Below are 21132 nucleotides of genomic sequence, written 5' to 3' on the forward strand. Positions count from 1 at the left end.
TGAGCTACCTCTTCTAGGTTCCTTCAGTTGGGCCCTTTGGGAGTATGACTGGTACTGCTCCGGCTGAATGGTATTGGAGTGAATGAAGGTCCATTGAGGCTGAAGGGGAATGTTTAGGACTTCATTTAATTAGAGTTTGTTGTTTTTAAATGCTGTAGAGTTAGTTAGTTATAACTCACAGCTACCCTGCTGGTAGGTTTGAACTGCTGACCTTACGGTTTGCAGTCCAGTGCTGATCCCACGGTGACACATCAGGAGTTCAATTTGAGTCTAGGAGGATTTATTTCTGTGGTTCGCAGTTATTTCTGGGAATAGTTGGTCCCTGCTAGTATTCCCACTGTAGGAATGACTTGTATAAATATCTCATACTAGATTTTGTAACTCAATTTATATCCACAAATACCACAACTTGTAGTATTTGTCTTTTTTTTTTTAAGGTTTTTATTGTGGATTGAGTTAAAGTTTACAGGGCAGATCATCAGTTTTACATTCAACAAATCATACACCTTGTTTCATTACAATGATTATAATCCCTTCCATGTACCATCAGTTAACAGTATTTCTCTCTATTCACTTTAATTTTTTTGTTTTGTTTTGTTTTGTTTTTAAAAAAACCACTCAGGCATATATAATAATTTACACCACCAAAGGGCACATTCTGTAAGTCTGCTTCATGGCTGCCAGCTCTTAGTCCCTCTCTTCCCTTGAATCTAGAGTCCTCAGCTGCTCCCTCTCTCCATGTCCCCATCGCTGCCTCCATCTCTTGTGTCGCTGCTTCTCTGGATAAGGTCTCACTTTCCACTTGTGCTCTTCTCCCTTGATGTTCCTAGGGTCTTTATTTATGGACTGTAAGATTAACTACTCCCCCATTTTTGTTACAAAACTTCTACCTTTACATTTGTGACAGTCGCAATTTGTCATGATAACAGTTACTCAGTATTGAATTCTAAGTATTGTATCCCCATCTCTTTTAACCAGACCTATCTAAGCGAGATTAAAACTATTCAGTGGAGACTCTTTCTTCCCCCCCCCCCATTCTTAAACTAAAATCCCCCTTGAAACCTTGTAAGCCAGTCACTTCATGCCTTTATTGCCCCCTCATTTTAGGTAGCCAATGTCTAAGTTGCCCATCCGTATCTACCCTGTATACAGAGGGAGTAGCATTGATACTTGATGTGAAGACTTCTACCCTCTCTGTTGGTGTTTAGAGTTACTACCTCTATGAGTATAGGTCAAGTTCATCAAATTGTAGCAATGGGTATGTAGTCTTTTTCTTAAAGAAGATTCCCCAGATTGTATCAATGTCCACCAAAACCAAACAAAACCCTGTTACTGAGTCAGTCTCAATGCACAGCGACCTTCCAGGACAGATTCGAAGTGTCCCATGGGGTTTCCAACTCAGTATATTTTCATGGACACAGACTGTCACATCTTTCTCTCAAGGAGCAACTGGTGGGTTTGAACTGCCAGCCTTTGTTGAGTAGCCAAGCTTTTACCACTGTGCCACCAGGGCTCCTACGTATCCATCTCTGGCCCCATGAAACCTGGACCCACTCCTGCTATCTATCACCGAACACAGGATCTCTTACGCATTCATGTCATTACAGATTCCAATGACATCAAAGGGCAGTCACAAACTTCACTTTCTAGTTTCACATTACTGAGGATGACAATCACTATTCCAAATGAAGTGTGACTAAAGAAAATACCAAACCAGTAATCTTCCAAATACAGTGAAACCCATGAGAACTGGAATTCTCTGGGACCACCTCTTTTCTGCTCTCAAATGTTTTCTACCTTTGACAGGGTGTGGTCTGACAACTTTTCTATTGCTATTAGTGAAAAATATTTGAGTTTTCCTTCTCCGACAGGTTCTTACACATGTTCCTTATACAACTTCTGTATTTTGCAGGTTTTATTATACGTAACTTTCAGTCAGTATGATTTTCAAGAACTTTGCCTACCCAAACAGTTCGTAAGGAAATAAAGAACATACTTTCTGGATAGGTAGATGAATACTAGAACTCTGTTTTCACTTTATTCATGTAGTCTTAACATTTAGAAGATCTAAAGATATTCTGGTCAAACTACCTGCCTCTAGGCTGCAGTATTTAAAGCACATAAAAAGAGAGAAAAAAAAGTCTATTCTATTCATTCCTTTGGTCCTAAAAGTCATCCTAACAATTAATCTAAAATGATTATCTGTCAAAAGGATGCTTTAGACTGAAGACTTTCCCCATTTTCACAAATCAATTTCTGTCTTAAAATCCTATAGTGATTGAACATGTGAACAACATTTTCCTGATGTGCAATTAGGTGATATTAAAATGTTACAACATTATCCCTGGCAGTATGATTATGAAACCATTTTTTTCTTAAGCAAAAACATTGTTTTTTGTAGTCAATAACCAAACACATACCCAGACTTTAAGCTAAATAATCTATTCGTTTTCTAAATCATAACTAAAAATCTGATACTTACAAATCTTGTGTATTTACCATTGCTGTTTTTGTTAAGTGCCCTCGAATTGGTTCTGACTCATAATCACCCTATATAGGATTTCTGGTTAGCCCTTCAGTGTTAATCCTAAAGCTCCAAAAGGTCAAGAAGAACTAGGGTAAGTCACATCCCAGCTTCACACTTTACTGTGTAAAATTTTCTCTGCCTCAAATTTTACATGTTGACAAGAGGCTTAATGAAACCTACTTTATTAGTTTGTTGCAAGATTAAATGTGAGGGTGCATGTAAGGTTTCCAGCTGCAAACAACTGGCAACGTCCACTATTTGTACAAATTATAAGTGCTTATGACATTTCAGTGTAACAATGATATTATTGCCTGATTCGTGTCAATACTGGTATGTCTATTATTATTAAAGTTAGAATTAATATTAACAATGAAAAAATAATAACTGTTAGGCTTTAGTAGCTATTTGTAGTTGTTAAGTGTTATCGTATTGGTTCTGACTCCTAGCAACCCTGTATAGGGTTTCCAAGGAGTAGCTGATGGGTTAGAACCTCTGACCAGTGCTGATCCTACAGCATTACACCATCCTTTAGTAGCTGTAGATCATGATTAAAGAAGCAAATTTAAATATTAGATATGACTATAGAGGAGCTATAGGTCATGGGTAAAGAAAGCAATGTAAATATTGGAGATGACCGATGACTGCCAGGCTCCATTGCAGCAGGATGAAATGAGTCTAACCTGGCTCACCTCAGGAACATGCATGTGAGGTTACGTCAGGATCAAGGAAGGCAAGAAGGATCGTGTGACAGCCTGGGAGAAATGGATTTGTTCATGCTCGTGGGTACTAAAGAGTGGGCACTGACTGGGAATGATTATCTTTATTCTTCCTTGACAGCTTAATTAAGTCTTTTAATTAGTCATACTCTCTAAGCACTCTATTATCAACTCTGCCTCCTGTTGGCTTGGCTTGTCTGGTTCAAAAGTTAGCTGGTCTCAACATTGTCTTTGGATTGGAGAGAACCTTAATGCAGCAACCCAAGGGTGATTTAGTCTGAGAGGTGACTTGACAGGCTTTTTATCCTTTTCCTGATTCCTATTGTACCATCACCTCTCTGAGTTTCTTTTTTAATTTTCATCCCCACTCTTTGGGTTTCTCATTTTTCTTCCAGATAGTATTCCTTTCATTGTCTTTGTGACTTCCATTATCCCTGAGTAAAGAAACCTGACAAATTTTGGGGTTACGACATTAGAGTTCATACACTATATTGCTAAACAGTTTTTACAAAGTGGACTATGGTGAGGGCAGTATTTATATAAAAGAATCACTTTCTAACTGAAGAATTAGAGTCAATCAACAGGAGAGATAAAGAATTCTCCAGAAGCTCCTGAGATCATATGAAAACTAAAGAAACCACAATGTTCCGAAGATCTGGGCCTGTCCTATCAATTAATATGCTCTTGCAGACCAGTGTCCTTTACCTGCCAGATCCAATGCAGTGACACATTTTATGACTCTAATTTCAGCCTTCTATATCACTAGAAACTCCTTTGTGATCCAATTTCTAGTCATAGTATTTCTTGACACACCCCAGCCTCTACACTGCAGCAAATTAGAAAAGTATTCTGGGATTATGCAGCTAACACCCTTACTTTTTATTTATTGCATTAATTTCACTAGAAAATTATGTTCTGATTTCTGGTAATTATTGTACTTACTTTTCGTCTATTACACTGACTTCACTAGACAAGTTTGTAATTCCTTTCCTTCCTTTATGTCTTTTTCTTTCTAAAACCCAACTGGAAGCACAATCGCTAGCTATCAATGACGACTTTCAAACAAGAGCTTAAAATAAGCAGTAAACACATTTGAAGTCAATGACAATCTTTATAAAGAAATAGTGACATTCAGAACTGAACGGTTGGCTAATAGGTTCTTGAAACTGAGTTCCTGGACACAGGGAATGATGCTCACTCTGACAAGCCCACTTTATTAACAGCCAGAGATATGCAGATGATAAAACCTTGCTTGTTGAAATTGAAGAGGACTTAAAATATTTACTGATGAAGATCAAAGAGCACAGCCTTACCTATGGATTACAACTCAATGTAAACAAAACAAAAATCCTCACCACTGGACCAATAAACAGAATTCTTATCAATGGAGAAGAGATTGAGATTGTCAAGGACTTCATTCTTCTTGGATCAACTATCAAGACTCATGGAAGCAGCAGTCAAGAGATCAGATGACGTATTGCATTGGGCAAATCTGCTGCACAGGAACTTTTTAAAAGTATTGAAGAGCAGAGATGTCAGCTTGAGGACTAAGGTGCGCCTGACCCAAGCCATGGTATTTTCAATAACCTCATATGGATGCGAAAGCTGGACAGTGAATAAGGAAGATCGTAGAAGAATTGATGCCTTTGAGTTGTGGTGTTGGAGGAGAATACTGAAAGTGCCATGGACTGCCAAAAGAACCAATAGATCTGTTTTGGAAGAAGTGCAACCAGAGTGACCCTTGGAGGTCAAGATGACTAGGATTCGCCTCTCCAACTTTGGACACATTGTCCGGAGAGAACAGTCACTGGAGAAGGATGTCACGTTGGGTAAGGTGGAGGGTCAGAGAAAAAGAGGAAGACCCCCAACGAGATGGATCAGCCAAGTGACATCATTGATGGCGTCAAGTGTGGCAGCGGTAGTGAGGTTGGCCCAGGATCGGACATTGTTTCGTTCTGCTGTGCATGGGGTCGTTATGAGTCGGTTCTGACTCGATGGCACCTGACAACAACAACAACAAAGCACAGGGAACACTTGGAGAGAACCTTAATGCAGCAACCCAAGGGTGATTTAGTCTGAGAGGTGACTTGACAGGCTTTTTATCCTTGTAAGTTTAGTGGAGCGTTCTGATATACAAACATGAAGGATGACTACAGTGCCTTTGCAACGAGTGAAAGCATGCCCAACTCATACTCCTATTTTCTTTTTCCTGTGAGGGTCACCTGATACGTATCTGGGAAATCATGACTAGAGAGACAATGTGGTCTGTGGTGCAGAATATTCACAAACGAGAAAACCCAAACTCTAAGCTGACCTGGAATGGCTCGTGTACATGTTTCTAAGACAGTCTCTACATTTGTGAAATGGACATAGTATTTCCACAGCTGCCTATCTCCTGGGGCCAGGCCACAGACTTTGTCAACCATAAATCATTACAGAGAATGACTTGTTCAGTGTCTTAGGCTGGGTTCTCTAGAGAAGCTTTTATATGTACATAAATATATTGTTGTTAAGAGCTGTTGAGTCAATTCTGACCCTGTCAGAGTTTCTGAGAAGTGTCTGGTAGCAGTCCAGTGCTTATCCTTTAGTGCCACACAAATACATACATACACATAGATAGATAGACAGATAGATAGATAGATAGATAGATAGATAGATAGATAGATAGACAGATAGACAGACAGATAAATAGATAGATAGAAAGAAATAGGCATACTGTTGTTGTTGTAGTTAGGTGCCTTTGAGTCAGCTCCAACTCCCAGCAATCTGTGCCCAACAGAACGCAACACTTCCCGGTCCTGTGCTGTCCTCCCAATTGGTACGATGTTTGAACCTATTGTTTTGGAGCACTGCACTAGGATTTATCTCTAGGAAATGGTTCACACAGTTGGAGAGGTGGGCAAGTCTGGAGACTTTCCTGGCTCACATAACTATGGAGGCATCCTTCGATAAGCAGGCAATAGAGTTGGTCAGTAGCTCAAGTCCGAAGACTAGGAGGTCAGTAGATGATGAGTCAAATGCAGGATCCAGATGGAGCAAAAAGCTTTGCCAGAATGTCAGTATATATTGGAAGGAGGCCACACCCCCAAAGAAACGCCCTTTTCAATTAATGGCTGATCAGAGCAGATCTCATTGTGGAGTGGGTGACATAATGTCAGGTCTCATGGGGGTGACAGCACTGCCAAACGACATCACAGTTCCCAAGCCAGAGAATCATGGCTCAACCAAGTTGATATAAGACCTTAACCATTACACACATCTCCTTTAGTCTCTGAATTTTGCTAATGCTGCCAGCTAAGAGGAGGGCATTTCTCACAAAGAATTGATAAACATCATCAGCATACACACATTAGGCAATTTAGTCTTGAGAACTGAATCTCCTAGTTTGGGTTACCATTCAATCCAATTTAAGTGTTCTAAGGAGCTCTGGTAGCGTAGTGGTTACGAATCGGTCTGCGAGCCACAAGGTCAGCAGATCGAAACTACCAGCTGCTCTGCGGGAGAAAGATGAGGCTTTCTGTTCCCTTTAAGATTTACAGCCTCGGAAACCCTGTACAGGGTCGCTATGAGTCAGAACCGACTACACGGCACATAACAACAATAACAAAGGAGTCCTGGTTTGTGTCAGACTGCAAACTCGGTTGATCTGTAAGGTCGGTGGTTCAAGCTTACCAGCTACTCCTTGGAAACCCTATACAGGATCACTGTGGGTTGGAATCAACTCTATGGCAGTTAATAACAACAACAGTAACAAGGCAACATAACATACAGTTTAAAAAATGCTATCAAGAAACAGACTCTGCTTTCAAGTTGCTTACACTGTAATTGTTAGAAGATAAATGCATCCACTCACCATTTTACAAGAAGCATATGGAAGCTTAATCATGAAGGATGCAAATGAAATGGCATCATATTAAATATAAAGGGAGCTTTAAAAATGGTTGTTATTGTTAAGTGCCATCAAGTTTGTTCCAACCCATAGCGAACCTGGATAGGGTTTCTGAGGAGCAGCTGGTAAGCTTGAACTGCCAACCTTTCAGTTCAAATGGCTTTGCAGTCTGGCGCATTAACCCACAGCGCCACAGCAAGACTCCTTAAAATGTAATGACTGCTATTTCAACATAGCAAGAGCAAACTGAAGTTCTAAGACCAATCAGGTTTAATAACAAGGGAAGCAAACAATGGAGAAACTGTGATTAATTGCAAAAAAGGAAGCAAAATATTTGAATCCAGGCAGATTGAAAAATGGATTTAAAGAAAATGTGACTTAGGTCCTGGGAGATTTTAGTAATGGAGCTTCAGAAAGTTCATGGAAAAATATAAATAAAAGGTCATAGAATGTGTCTACTAACTTGCTAAGCCCCCCTATATAGTCAGAGACAGATTATATTTTGTACCATCAGGAAAATGTGTGAATGTTAAAGTATTCTTAAAGGATTTCCTTTGTTTCAGTTGGAATAGCCAGACCTCTCCCCCATAAAGTAAATCTGGAGCAAATCTTCTGATGGTCAAACTTTCTCTGAATTTTCAAGCTTGTTTCCAAGGCTAATGAATACAAATGGAGAAAACAAACAAACAAACAAACACATCTGGGACTTTAAAAATCTATGTAAATCTGTATCAAAAATTAGACAGTCATGACAATAAATTTAAATTAATACATAATTTCATATATAATAACATATATGTCTCTATCAGTCAGTTTGCAATGAAGATATACACATTTTTAAGTGATATAAGGAACACTGAAAAATAGAAACACTATCAGGTCCCCTAGACTTGGGGCAGATAAAATTAGCAATAATAAAAATTTCTATTAAAACAGGTTCTCTAACTGTATATAATCCTAGTCAAGTAAAATACACAGACTCAGTGTTATTATGGATATAAATATGTGTATTGTCTATGGAGCCCTGGTGTGGCACTGCGGGTTAATCCGCTGGACTGCAGGATTGGTTTGAACCCCAACGTCGGTGGATCAAGCTCACCAGCCACTCCTCGGAAACCCTATAAAGGGTCACTATGAGTTGAAACTTACTCGATGGCACTTAACAACAACAAATTGTGTATACAATTCTGCTTTAGTATCAAAGTTGTTGTTAAGTACCGTGGAGTCGGTTCTGACTCATAGTGACCCTGCTAGGGTTTCCAAGGCTGTAAATCTTTATGGGAGCAGAAAGCCTCTTCTTTCTCCCGCGCAACAGCTGGTAGATTCTAACTGCTGACCTTGAGGTTAGCAGCCTAATTTGTAACCACTACACTACAAGAGCTCCTTTTAGTATCAAAGTACTTTCATATAATTTTTATTATGAATCATGTATGGTTGTTTTGACTCATATTGGCCCTGTAGAGGGTTTCCAAGGAACAGCTGGTGGGTTAGAACCACTGACTTTGCAGTAGCAGTCCAGTGCTTATTCTACACTACCACACTAGAGGCATATATGTATACACATGAGAGAGAGAGTATGTGTGTGTGTCCTGGTGTGGTACTGTGGGTTAATGCACTGGACTGCAAGGTCAGTTTAAACTGCAAGGTCAGCAGGTCAAGCTCACCAGATACTCCTTGGAAACCCTATACAGGGTCATAGTGAGTTGACACTGACTTGAAGGCACTTAACAACAGCAAATACATATGTGTGGGTGTGTACAAGGAAGAGTTTCCAAAAGTGGTAGAAATCATCCTGCTCACCAAGTATTCCATTTTATGCCATGTATGTCCTGAATCCAGCCCTCAGAGGAATTTTGAAGAAACTGAAAGGAAGGGAAGGGTTTGAAAATCTACTAATTTTAGTCAACCACTTTTGTATACATTATCCCATCAGATTCCATAACAAAGTTTGAGATGGTGGATGCTACCATTATCATCATTTTATAGATTAAGGAAGATAAAACCCAGAAAGGGTAAGAAATATATTTGAAGTCACAAAGATACTCCTCACCCAGTTGGAAACAGAAGCCCATGTTCTTTCTCATATGTTGTATCAGTTCCTTGTAAGAAAAAATAACCTCCTGAAAATGTTTTCCCTTCTGCATCTATGAGCAGTTTGATACCCCAAAGTAATAATCTGCATTTGTTTTAATTTAATAATGTTAATGTCAGAGACAGACTGACTCATGCTTTAGCATTATCTCTTAAGTATTTTCCTAGCCATTCTTTCTGTTTGGAGTAGGAAGGGGAAAAAAACATGAATATAGGACATTAAATCAGGTAAATTCATATTACCATATAAAAAAGGGAAGAATGACATTTAGAGGAACTCAGAATGCCAATGTCTCATCTATTGAGCAATATCCTTGTCCCTTTCTAGACTTTCCCCTATATTGTCTATAAGCTACACCCGCAAAATCCCTTGTCCACAGGTTCTAGAATAGATTCCTCTAATGAGAAGCACTTACAGGGGATCTGGAAGGCAGAGAAGCAAAAGAACTCAGCATTCTTCACTTACGGTAAATGGCAGATAATGTGCGAGCTTTCTGTGGACTGCAGGTATTCTGGCATTCTGTAGTTCACCAACTTTATTACCAGATATCTCCAGATAAACATCAATTTCTTGCCATTTCTGCAGTTTTCTAGTTGGCTGAGAGGTCTGATTGTTGTCCCCAATACTTTGCAATGGTGTGTAGACATCTAATTTCCTACAGCTCAATGTTTCTTTCTTCAGATATCAAGGCTTCTCTCTCTATATATTTTTTAACCAAACTCCAATCAATGAAGAATATCCAAGAAGAACTTATGATCAGCTATCACCACTTGTCTGTCAGTTTGTTCAACGGTGGTGGCTTGTGGGTTGCTAAGATGCTGGAAGCTATGCTACTGGTGTTTTAAATACTAGTAGGGTAACCAATGGTAGATAAGTTTCAGCCAAGCTTACAGACTAACACAGACAAGGAAGATGGAGAGGCAGAACCACTACTGAAAAGTTAGCCACTGAAAACCTGTGACCAAAAGTGGAACATTGACTAATATATAGAGTCAGAAGATGAACCCCTCTGGTTGGAAGGCACTCAAAATATGACTAAGTGCTGCCTCGTAAACATAGAGCTGACCATAATGATGTAAATGAAGCAAAGGTTTGAGAACTTCATTTGCTGATGGGGCACAACTCAAAATGAGAAGCAGTAACTGTGAACATTCATTAACAGTCAGAATGTGGAATGTATGAAGTATGTATCTAGAAAAATGGAAAATCGTCAAAAATGAAGTGAAAACATAAAGACTGATATCCTAGACATTAGTGAGCTGAAATGGACTGGTAATCTGAAATCAGAATCTTATGGTTTACTATACTGACAATAGCAAAGTGAAGAGAATTGGTGTTACATTCACAGCCAAAAAGAACATTTCAAGATCTGTCTTGCAGTACAATGCAGTTTAAAAAGAATAATGTTTATAAGCCCACAAGCAAGACCAGTTAATATGACTATTATACAAATTTACTTATGTATATCCTACCAATGTCTTCAGTCTGAAACTGATCAAATATGCAATCAAGATGCATTGATAATTACTGGTGATTAGAATGCAAAAGTTGGAAACCAAGAGGTAGGGACAGTAGTTGGAAGATATGACCTTGGTGATAGAAATGATGCTGGAGATGGCATGATAGAATTTCACAAGACCAATGACTTTTTTTTAATTACAAATACCTTTTTCAACAACAGAAATAGTGACTAGACATGTAGACCTGACTAGGTGGAACAAACAGGAATCAAACTGACTACATGCCTCAGAAGAGACGGTGAAGAAACTCAGTATCATCAGCCAAAACCAGGCCAGGGAATGACTATGAAACAGACCATCAATTGCTCATATTCAAGTTCAGACTGAAGCTGAAGAAATTAAAACAAGTCCATGAAAGCCAAAATATGACCTCGAGTATATCTTACCTGAATTTACATACCATCTCAAAAACATATTTGATTCATTGCTCACTAATGACAGAAAACCACAGGAGTTGTGTGTGGGATGACATCAAGAACATCACAATGGAAAAAAATTTTAAAGGTCACTAAAAAAAACAAGAAAAAAATTGGATGCGAAAATGAATATCAGAAGAGACTGCAACTTGCTCTTGAATCTAGAGTACCTAAAGAGACAGGAAGAAATGCTGAAGTAAAAGAGGTGACCAGAAAGTTTCTGAGAATACAAGGTAAAGTATTATAATGAAATGTGCAAAGACATGGAGTTAGAAAACCAAAAGGGAAAGATATGCTCAACATTTTTCAAGCTGAAAGAACTAAAAAAAATCAAGCTTCTGGTTGCACATTGAAGGATTCTCTGCATAAAATATTGAATGACACAAGAGGTATCAACATAAGATGGAAAGGACACAGAATCACCGTGATAGCCATTGCAGGAGGTGGCATCTGATCAAGACTAGACGGTAGTGATGTAAGAAGTCCAAGATGCACTGAACGCATTGGTGAAAAACAAATGCAATGCTCTGAAAGCACTTACTCGTCTATACCAAGAAATGTGAAAGACAGCTTCCTGGTCAGCTGATTAGAAGACATCCATATCTGTGCCCATTCCAAAGAGAAGCGACCCAACTGAACACAGAAATCAATGATCAATATCATTAGTATCACATGTTAGTATATTTTGCTGAAAATAATTCAAAAACGGTTGTCGGAGTACATTGACAGCTGCCAGAAATTCAAGCTGCATTAAGAAGAGGACTTGGAATGAAGGATATCACGGCTTGGTATAATGGAAAGTCAGGGAAAAAGAGGAAGACCCTTAATGAGGTAGGTTGACGCAGTGGTAGTAACAGTGGGCTCAAATATAACAATTTTGAGGATGGTGAAGGACCGGGCAGTATTGCATTTTGTTGTTCCTATGGGGTACTATGAATGATACCTAACAACATCAGAGCTCATGAAAATGAAATTTAACAGGACAGTTACAAAGTTTGGACATACAAGACAGTCTTAGAGCAAGCATTGTAAAAACTGCTTCATAATAAATACGTTGCAAAATCACAAGCTCCATTAAAAAAAAATGTATGAGTTCCTACTTGTGTTGAATTATTTGGGGCAACAATAATAAGGTGAGGCATGACTGGTCTGAGAACTTAACTGGATAAAAGCAGCATATGATAAATATTTGTGATCTGAACATTTTAGGGGTCTCAATCAAGGAGTTGTAATCATTAAAGAATAGGGGTACTCTATGTTCCAGTAAAGAGGCGGGATCAAAGACTCACTTTATCTCACAAGTAACAGAGAACCTGAAAGGCTTAGATGTAGAAGGTCCTATCACTATCTCTAGCAAAAAGGTTGTCACTAATAAATTTCTGCCTTAGTTTCAGCAAATGCATGTGGCATGGCTTCTTCCACTGACAAGGGCTCTCTCATGAATAAATATTTAGTAACTTGTATGAATTCACACATATATTTAGCATGGAGTCCTGGTGGATGCTGCAGGATACTGCAATGGACTGAAAGATCAGTTTGATTCAAAAGGTTGGTGATTTAAACCCACCAGTTGCTCCTTAGAAACCCTAGACAGGGTTACTATGAGTCAGAACTGACTCAACAGCACTTAACAAGAGCACACATAAGATTGACCTCTGCTATAGAAAATTTTTATAGTCCATGTCACTGGGAACTTCAATTGGGAGTGTGATTGGGCTAGAAGATCCGTAATGTTGAATCTGATGTCTTTAAGGACCATGCTAGCAACCAAATCTGATGTCCTGGACTCCTCTAGAAGAGAACTGACCAGACAGTATAGCTATGTGTACACTTATACTTTACACAAACACACACCCACATCTACACACCAAAAAAGAATATAGCTGGACAGATGAAACTCTAGATTCATCTCTTCTTATGCACGTATGACTGAAATCTGACACACTATACCTGATGCTTCAAACTTTAAGAGCGCATTTGATTGTTTTCAGCCATGAGTCATCTTCCCAGACTTGCCAGCCCATCAACTTGCCTTATTCATGAGTATGGACACCACCTCCTTTCTATCTTATGTCCTTGTGACACCTGAATTGTCAAAATTCTCCATCTTTCAATACAATTGTGTTTGCAGTCTTTGAAGTCTCAAGTTTCTGAATTTGCCATGTGTCCAAAGCTACACTTGGTAATAGCATTTAATTTAATTTTAATTTATACAACGATTTGTTCCAATAAACTCCATAAATAAATATGAAGAGTATATTTATTGCTAGTGCTTATATAATTGAAATTTACCAACTCTAGGGAATGCTTATGAACTTATGAAAGTCAGAATCAACTATTTTTTTAAAAAATGGGAAGGATGTTTAAATTCACATTTAACTTTAAAACATTTGTAGCTCTCCAATTATTAGTCAGCATTTTTATATACAATTAAATGTGCAAGCTTTATTGATGGTAATTCTCTATAATCTCCCTAATTAGAACAAACTAATTTTGACTTGTTCCCCTCAATCAGCAGTTTGTGATTTAATTTCTATCCATGCCAATAAGGTCATTCACAAAATGCAAAGGAAATATATTTCTTTAAAGGTTTGGTTTGCTATCTAAATTACTTATGGAATCAAGAATTAGATTTAGTGTAAATTATGTTTGAGATTCTTATTAAAATCTAGGTGTCTAATTGGCCATGGATTAAGTATGATTTGTTGTTGTTGTTAGGTGCCATAGAATTGGCACCAACTCATAGTGACCCTATGCACAACAGAACAAAACACTGCCTGGTCCTGGGCCAAACCTACAATTGTTCCGGCACTATATGTGACAGTGTTTCTCTGCTATTCATAAGGTTTTCAATGACTAAATATTCGGAAGTAGTTCGTCATTCCTTCTTCCTAGTCTGTCTTCATTTGGAAGCTCATCTGAAATCTGTCCACCCTGAGTGATCCTGCTGATATTTAAAATACCGGTGGCATAGCTTCCAGAATCCCAGCAACTCACAAGCCACCACAGTACGACAGACTGACAGACGTGTGGTGGTATGATAGGTAAAAGGAATTTCAATTGTACTTGTTGTTGTTGTTGTTGTGTGCTGTAGAGACCCTGTATAGGGTTTCCAAGGAGCAGCTGATGGGTTTGAACTGCTAACCTTGTAGTTTGCAGTCCAGTGCTTATCCTTCAGTGCCATACTTTTAGGTCATGTATATTAATATGTGTTGACTTTTTTTTTTTTTTTTTTAAGTGAGAAGGCAGGGTGGATTCTGTGGTAAATTTATATATATGAATTTATACATATATATATATACATGCATACATACATATATACACAAATAACTATCTACTCCATCTCAAGAGAAGAAAATTATGTAAGAAATGAAAAGACTTTCACTAAGAAAAGGAATGTGATTGCACAGATTCTCTTTGGAGCTGCAAAACAGTCATATGATTTCCGCAGCCCCCATATGCTATCAGAGCCTACTGTAAAACACAGGGAGTCCAATCAATATGCCTATGATGTCCACAAATGGAGCAATGTCCACGATCTCATGATACAAGCTACAACGTTCAACGTACAAGTGCCCCTCTCACCATTTGTAAAGTTCCGTGAGTTTGTTTCTGTTACTGTTTTTGCAAAGGAGGAAAGGGTATTCGACACATATCAGCAAAAATGATTTCCAATCCCAAGCTGACCATGTACCTGCTCAGTGGCCTTAGACAACTCATTTGACCTCGATGAGTCACTGTTTCCTCATCTAAAAATTGAGGTTACTATTTCCTATCTATTTTTGTTGTTGTTGTTTAATGTATATAAAGTGAAATTTGTTATCTTATAATTGTAGAGTCCCAAGTTCCAGCAGAAGAGAAAGTGAGAGTTTCTCCCATGCATCCATGATATTGGAAGCAGGCCACACCCCCAAACAAGCATCCTTTTAGTTGACTGTCTGCCCATCATAGAGCTAAGTATGCCTGTATTATATTTCATCACCATGGGCATAAGCACATCCCAACCGCTAAACCTCTGGAAATTCCAGCCTAGTAGAGTTGACACAGAAATCTAACCATTACAGTCCACCCTTGTCAATTTGAAACCTATAAACTATACGTGTAATCTCTAAATAAAGAAAATTGTAAAGTCATATTTGCACATAACACTACATAAGTAAAATATATACAACCGAAAATGTACTACAACCATTTACATCTTATATTTCACAAATGAATAAAGCAAAAATATTTGATATTTGATGCACATAATGCAAAGCAAAACAGAAAATATATACTGATTCAAAAGTACGAAATGCACATTCTGCAAGCCAGCCTCTTGCCCCTAGGCACACAACCATACTCAGTCTATGGGCCTATGGACCACAGTGGCTCTGTCTTTCCATACTGCTGCCTTTTCTGAGTCTCTGCTGTTGCTGCTTTTTCAAGCAGGACTTCCATACTCCATTCATACTCTTCCTTAATGATGGTCCTGGGATCATCAGTGCCAGAAATGAAAGATAACTACTTCTCCTATTTAGTTACACATCTTCTGCAATTACAGTTGTGACAATCACAATTAATCCTCCTAACGATTACTTAAAATTAAATCATAAAATCCTTTCAGCATCATCCCCCCACCCCCCTTTCACCAGACACATCTGGAAAAGAGGAAAACTTGTCAGTGAGGATTCTCCTTTGTCCCCTAATTCTAAAGCGAAGCACACCCATTAAAGCTTGCAAGCCAGCCACTTCATGCCTTTAAAGTTCCCACATTTTTGATAGCCAACTTCTACATTGCCTATCCTTACCAACCCAGTACACTGAGGAGACAAGCATGTTTTTTGATATCAAGAAGTTTCTGTTCCAAATGGAATTGTGTGCAAATGCATTTAGAACCAACAAATTATAGCAATGAAGACTTGCTCAGAGTATCAAATATCTTTATTTTTATCTGGTCAGATTCTGGTCAGCTCAACCCTAACTCTCCAAGCTAGGTCAAATAGGTATCAGCTACAAGTTTAGGAGTTCACATACCACTCCCTACACTTCAAACCAGCTGGCACCCTCACTCTCAGCCCTAGCCCCCAGGGGCTAGGTAAGTGTACATGGGTTTAGGAGTTCACACAACTGCCTAAACTTCCAACCAGTCAGCCTTCCTGTTCCTCTTATCTCAAAATCAAAGGGTGCCAACAGAATAAGTCTAAATTCAGCCCATGTTTCCGTTGCTGCATTTCCCAGGATTCCAATCACATGTGCAGATCCAGGTGGTCACCAGCTAGCATGTCACTTACTGGTTCCCTTTAACTTTCAGTCCTAGAAGGGAGTTTTCTCTGATGGGCTTTCTTTGCCTTGATGCCTCCAAAACTTAAAATGCCAAACTGTCTGCCTTTTTTCTGTGCTGGAATCCCCAGTTCTTTCTCCCAGCAGTTCTAGGTTTATCTACATGGCTTTTAAAATGCAAATGTACCAACTCTGAAGGTTCTGGGTAGGGCTCAGGATTCCACCTAAAGCCCAATCCTCTACACAGTTAAAGCAAAAAGTCTATTTTTTTCCCCAGGCAAATGCTAACTCCCCTTTTAGCAAATCCATCAAGTATAGGCTGAAGGCAAGCTTATAAACTGTCTGTAATCATAATTCCCAATATTCCTATCACACATGTATATCTATTGTACAATAGGCAGGAAAAGCCAGTATCTATAAGATAGTCAAACATATATAACTTTTAAAACACTCAAATTCAATCTTTTCTTCTCTGTTAGATTTTTGTTGTTGTTGTTAATTGCCAGTGAGTCAGTTTTGATCCATAGTGACCCTAGATTCTATATAGGATTCTCAAGGAGCAGCTCATGAGCTTGAACCACTGAATTTGAGGTTCAAACCTACTTTGCAGTCTAGCACTTGTGGCACTGCGGGTTAATGCGTCTGACTGCAAAGCCGTTTGAACTGCAAAGTCAGTTGTTCGAGCTCACCAGAGGTTCCTTGGAAACCCTATACTGGGTTGCTATGGGTCAGAACTGACTCCATGGCACTTAACAACAACTTTAACCCACAGCACCAGGACAGGAGTCCTTTCCCTTAGATTATCCCCATTCATATGCATATAGCCTAGGACCTCAGGCTAGGTTAATTATAGTAGTCCCAGGCTCAGAATCATCCATCCTTTTAAACTGCAGGGTCATGGGCTCCAGGCAACACCGTAATTGGCTGCTTTCCCCTTCATTGCAATATTGTATCCCATGCCCCTCCTTTCTTTCTCCCACAAAATATCAAAATGTCAAAGGTATGGAGACATTGCAGTGAATCCTGCTCACAGCTCCAACTGCTTAAACCAAGTCATTGTTGTTGTGAAGTGCTGTCGAGTCAGTTCTGACCAATAGCGACCCGACCCTGAATAGGGTTTCTGAGGAGCAGCTGGTGAGCTTGAACCACCTACCTTGCAGTTCAAATGGCCTTGCAGTATGGCACATTAACCCACAGCGCCACACCAAGACTCCCTCTAATTCCATAAGGGAAAAAGAAAGCCAAACTCAAAATCAGCCCAAGGCTTACTCCTATGAAGTGATGGTCAGACATGCCTCCACCCTGTTATCAGTGCCTTTCAAATTAATCAGGCTTGAGAACCAATTTAGATAAAGCATCCCTACAACTTTGTTTCTCTAGAACCTCATTCTACTTGGTACCACATGTCTTAAATGGTTTTTCTAGAAACATATATGTTTCATGGGTTTTGCTATATATATATGTATGTATATATACAAAAAGATGTGCCTGACTGCAAAAGCATTTGAACTGCAAGTTCAGTGGTTCAAGCTCACCAGCTGCTCCTTGGAAACCCTACACAGGGTCACTATGAGTTGGAAACGACTCCACATCACGTCACAACAACAACATATAAAGAGAAGTTTATTATCTTGCAGTTGTAGAGTCCCTGGCTCCAAGAGGAAGAGCAATAATGCCTATATTGTCAGAGTTACGATACGAATAAAATGATACCATGGAAATGAAAAGACTCAATAATCAAGAAAGCTCTATACAAGTCACTGATTATTTTCTTAACTTTTAATATAAATGTATTGTTGTTTGGTAAGTGCCATCAACTGGGTTCCGACTCACAGTGACCCTGTATTGTTGTTGTTGTTATGTGCCATGGAGTCGGTTCTGACTCACAGTGACCCTGCACAAGGTTTCCGAGGCTGCAAATCTTTACAGGAACAGAAAGCCTCATCTGTCTCCCATGGAACAGCTGGTAGTTTCGAACTGCCGACCTTGAGGTTAGCAGTCCCTGTATAGGGATTTTTATTTAAAACCTGTGACAGAAAACACTAACATAAACATTGCAATGCCAATGCATCTCATGTATTCCAGCCACCTATCCCTCAGGGAAGTTCATTTGTTGCTACGATGCTGTATAGGTTTCCATGGAGCTTCAAGACTAAGGTGGACAGGAACAAAGACCTGGAGATCTACTGAACTGTGGTCAATGAAAGCCCTATGAGTTACAATAGTTTAATCCACAAGAAACCATGGGATGATGCAGGACTGGACAGCGTTCTCTTCCATTGTGTGTCTGGTTGCCATGAGTGGAGGACTGACTCTACAAATTATATATATATATATATACACACACATACATGAGCACTGGTGTAGCACTGTAAGATAGACACTGAACTACAAACCACAAGATTGGCAGTTCAAACCCACCAGCCAGCTACTTTTAGAAACCCAGAGTGCAGGGTCGCTATGAGTTGGAACCAACTCGATGGCACACAACAAGGATCTACATACATATATGCATACACACACACACATACATACATACACAAGGGTGAGTCAGAAAGTATTGTTACAAACTTATACAATCCTTTATTACGCAAAAATATCAAAATGTGAGCCTGTTGCTTCTTGACATATCCTCCATCTAGTTCTATACACTTCTGTGTTTCCATGCCTACAATCTTTCTTTAGAATTCCACACTTTTCAGTGTATACCACATCCAAACAGTAGCTTCGGCATCTATTGTTGTGTGCCATGGACTCAAATTCTGACTCACTGGGATCCTATATAGGGTTTCCAAGAGTAGCATCCTAGAGGGACTTGGTGTTCCCTTTGAAAAGCTCATTGAATTTTAGAAACAAACAGGAGTTGGACGGGACAAGATCAGAGCTCACGGGCAGATGGGTTAAAGATTTCCAATGACAGTTCCATAGGATAGCACTTGCTACCCTCAAAGGGCATGTGCATTATTGTGATGGGAAAACATTCATTGGTACAACTTTTCTGGACATTTTCTCATCATTGCATGCCCTTTTTTTTTAACTTTAAAAATTGCATTCCATTTTTTTTAACTTCTTACTCATAATTTCCCAAGGTTGTCTGGGTCAGCTAAGAAAAATCAATCAGGATTATCCCTGTGTTGTTGTTGTTATGTGCTTTCATGCTAGTTCCAACCCATAGCGACTCTGTATAGGATTTATAAGGTTTTAAAACTTTGCAGAAGCAGCAAGCTTCATCTTTCTCCTGTAGAGTGGCTTGCAGGCTCAAATTATGTACCTGTGGTTCTCAGTCCAGGGCTTATCATTGGAGCCACCACACTTCCCTTTGTTGTTAGTATTAAGTGTTATAGAGTTGGTTCACCTCACAGCTACCCTGATATAGGGTTTTCAAGGAGAGACTAGTGAGTTTGAACCGCCAACCTTGAAATTAGAGTTTCAAAAAACAGTCACCATAAGCTTTTTTTTTTTTTTTTTTTGTCATTCCCATGAGGCGTTTATTGGGCAGACCAGGGGTGGGGGCAGGGACTGTGCCTAGAAGAAGATGTTGGGCCGCTTGGTGGTGAAGCGAGGCTTGTGCTGGCGATGCAAGACCCGATGGGGCAGCGGGAACTTGATCTTGAAACGGTGGAACTGCTTGACCGCTTGACCGCAGGCCTGCGGCACTTGCTGGCTGCAATCTCCTCCACTTTCATGATCTGGATAGAATGGGCGCAGGCGCGGTGCCGAGCGCCCATGTCTCGGTAGCACTGGGTGACGGCACCCGCGGTGGTCAGGTCCCGGTACTCCCGGTACATGTTGTGGGTCCCACTTCCGGAGTTGGAGCTCAGCCAGATGCCGAAGTTCTTCACCCGCAGTGGGGACATCTCGAACATCTGCCCACAGTACACTTCATTTTCTTCAGCTGTGATACAAAGTACCGGAAGCGTGACTTGATGACGACTGGTTAGGAGCAAAGATGCGCATTCGGTAAAGTGGTGGTGGTGTCTTACACTTGGGGGTGGGCAGGCAGCGCCCCACCACCTTCATGGCGACAGCTCTGCGATCGCTGTGACCAGCAAAAGTCACCATAAGCTTTTGAGTTGAGACCTCTCTCTCTTGAATTTAACAGACCCAGAAGATCCCCTTGTTCTGATGGGACCTCTTTTTTTTTTTGCAGAGACCCTAATGAGATTGCTATTTGTGCTGTCGAGTTAGTTCCTATTCATAGCGACCTGGTATGGGGTTTCCCAAGCTATAAATCCTTACAGGCACAGAAAGCCTCATTTTTCTCTGTGGAGCAGCAGTGAACTCAAACTGCCCACCATTCCTACTATACCATGAAAGCTTCAATGAGATGAGACTAAGACAATGCATTACTGAAAGAAGATGACTATGGCCATACACTGATCAGAACAACATGCTCAAACATGTTCTATATGCCATAAACCCATGCATGTATGCACAAGAAACCTAGTAGCAATAATTTTTGACTTACATCTACCTATCTAGAAGTCCTGGTATTGTGCTGCAGGATAAGTGAAGGACCACAAGGTTGCTTTGAACCACAAGGTTAGCAGTTCAAACTCACAGACACTCCTCAGAAACCCTAGACTGTGTTGCTGAGTTGGAACTGACTCCATAGCACTTAAGAACATATCTTCCTTCCTTCCTTCCTTCCTTCCTTCCTTCCTTCCTTCCTTCCTTCCTTCCTTCCTTCCTTCCTTCCTTCCTTCCTTC

At 39.7% G+C, this 21132-nt stretch overlaps 1 protein-coding gene and 1 pseudogene across 1 annotated transcript in view; both read right to left on the reverse strand.

The window, feature by feature from the left end:
• CTNNA3 (catenin (cadherin-associated protein), alpha 3) overlaps window positions 1-21132 on the reverse strand; it is a 2468838-nt gene that overhangs the window by 1753221 nt on the left and 694485 nt on the right. The gene's annotated exons all lie outside the window — the stretch shown is intronic.
• On the reverse strand, window positions 19948-20442 carry LOC102820337 (annotated as a pseudogene).

The sequence above is a fragment of the Chrysochloris asiatica genome, unplaced genomic scaffold, assembly GCF_000296735.1.
Source record: "Chrysochloris asiatica unplaced genomic scaffold, ChrAsi1.0 scaffold00020, whole genome shotgun sequence".
In the NCBI taxonomy this organism is placed as follows: domain Eukaryota; kingdom Metazoa; phylum Chordata; class Mammalia; order Afrosoricida; family Chrysochloridae; genus Chrysochloris; species Chrysochloris asiatica.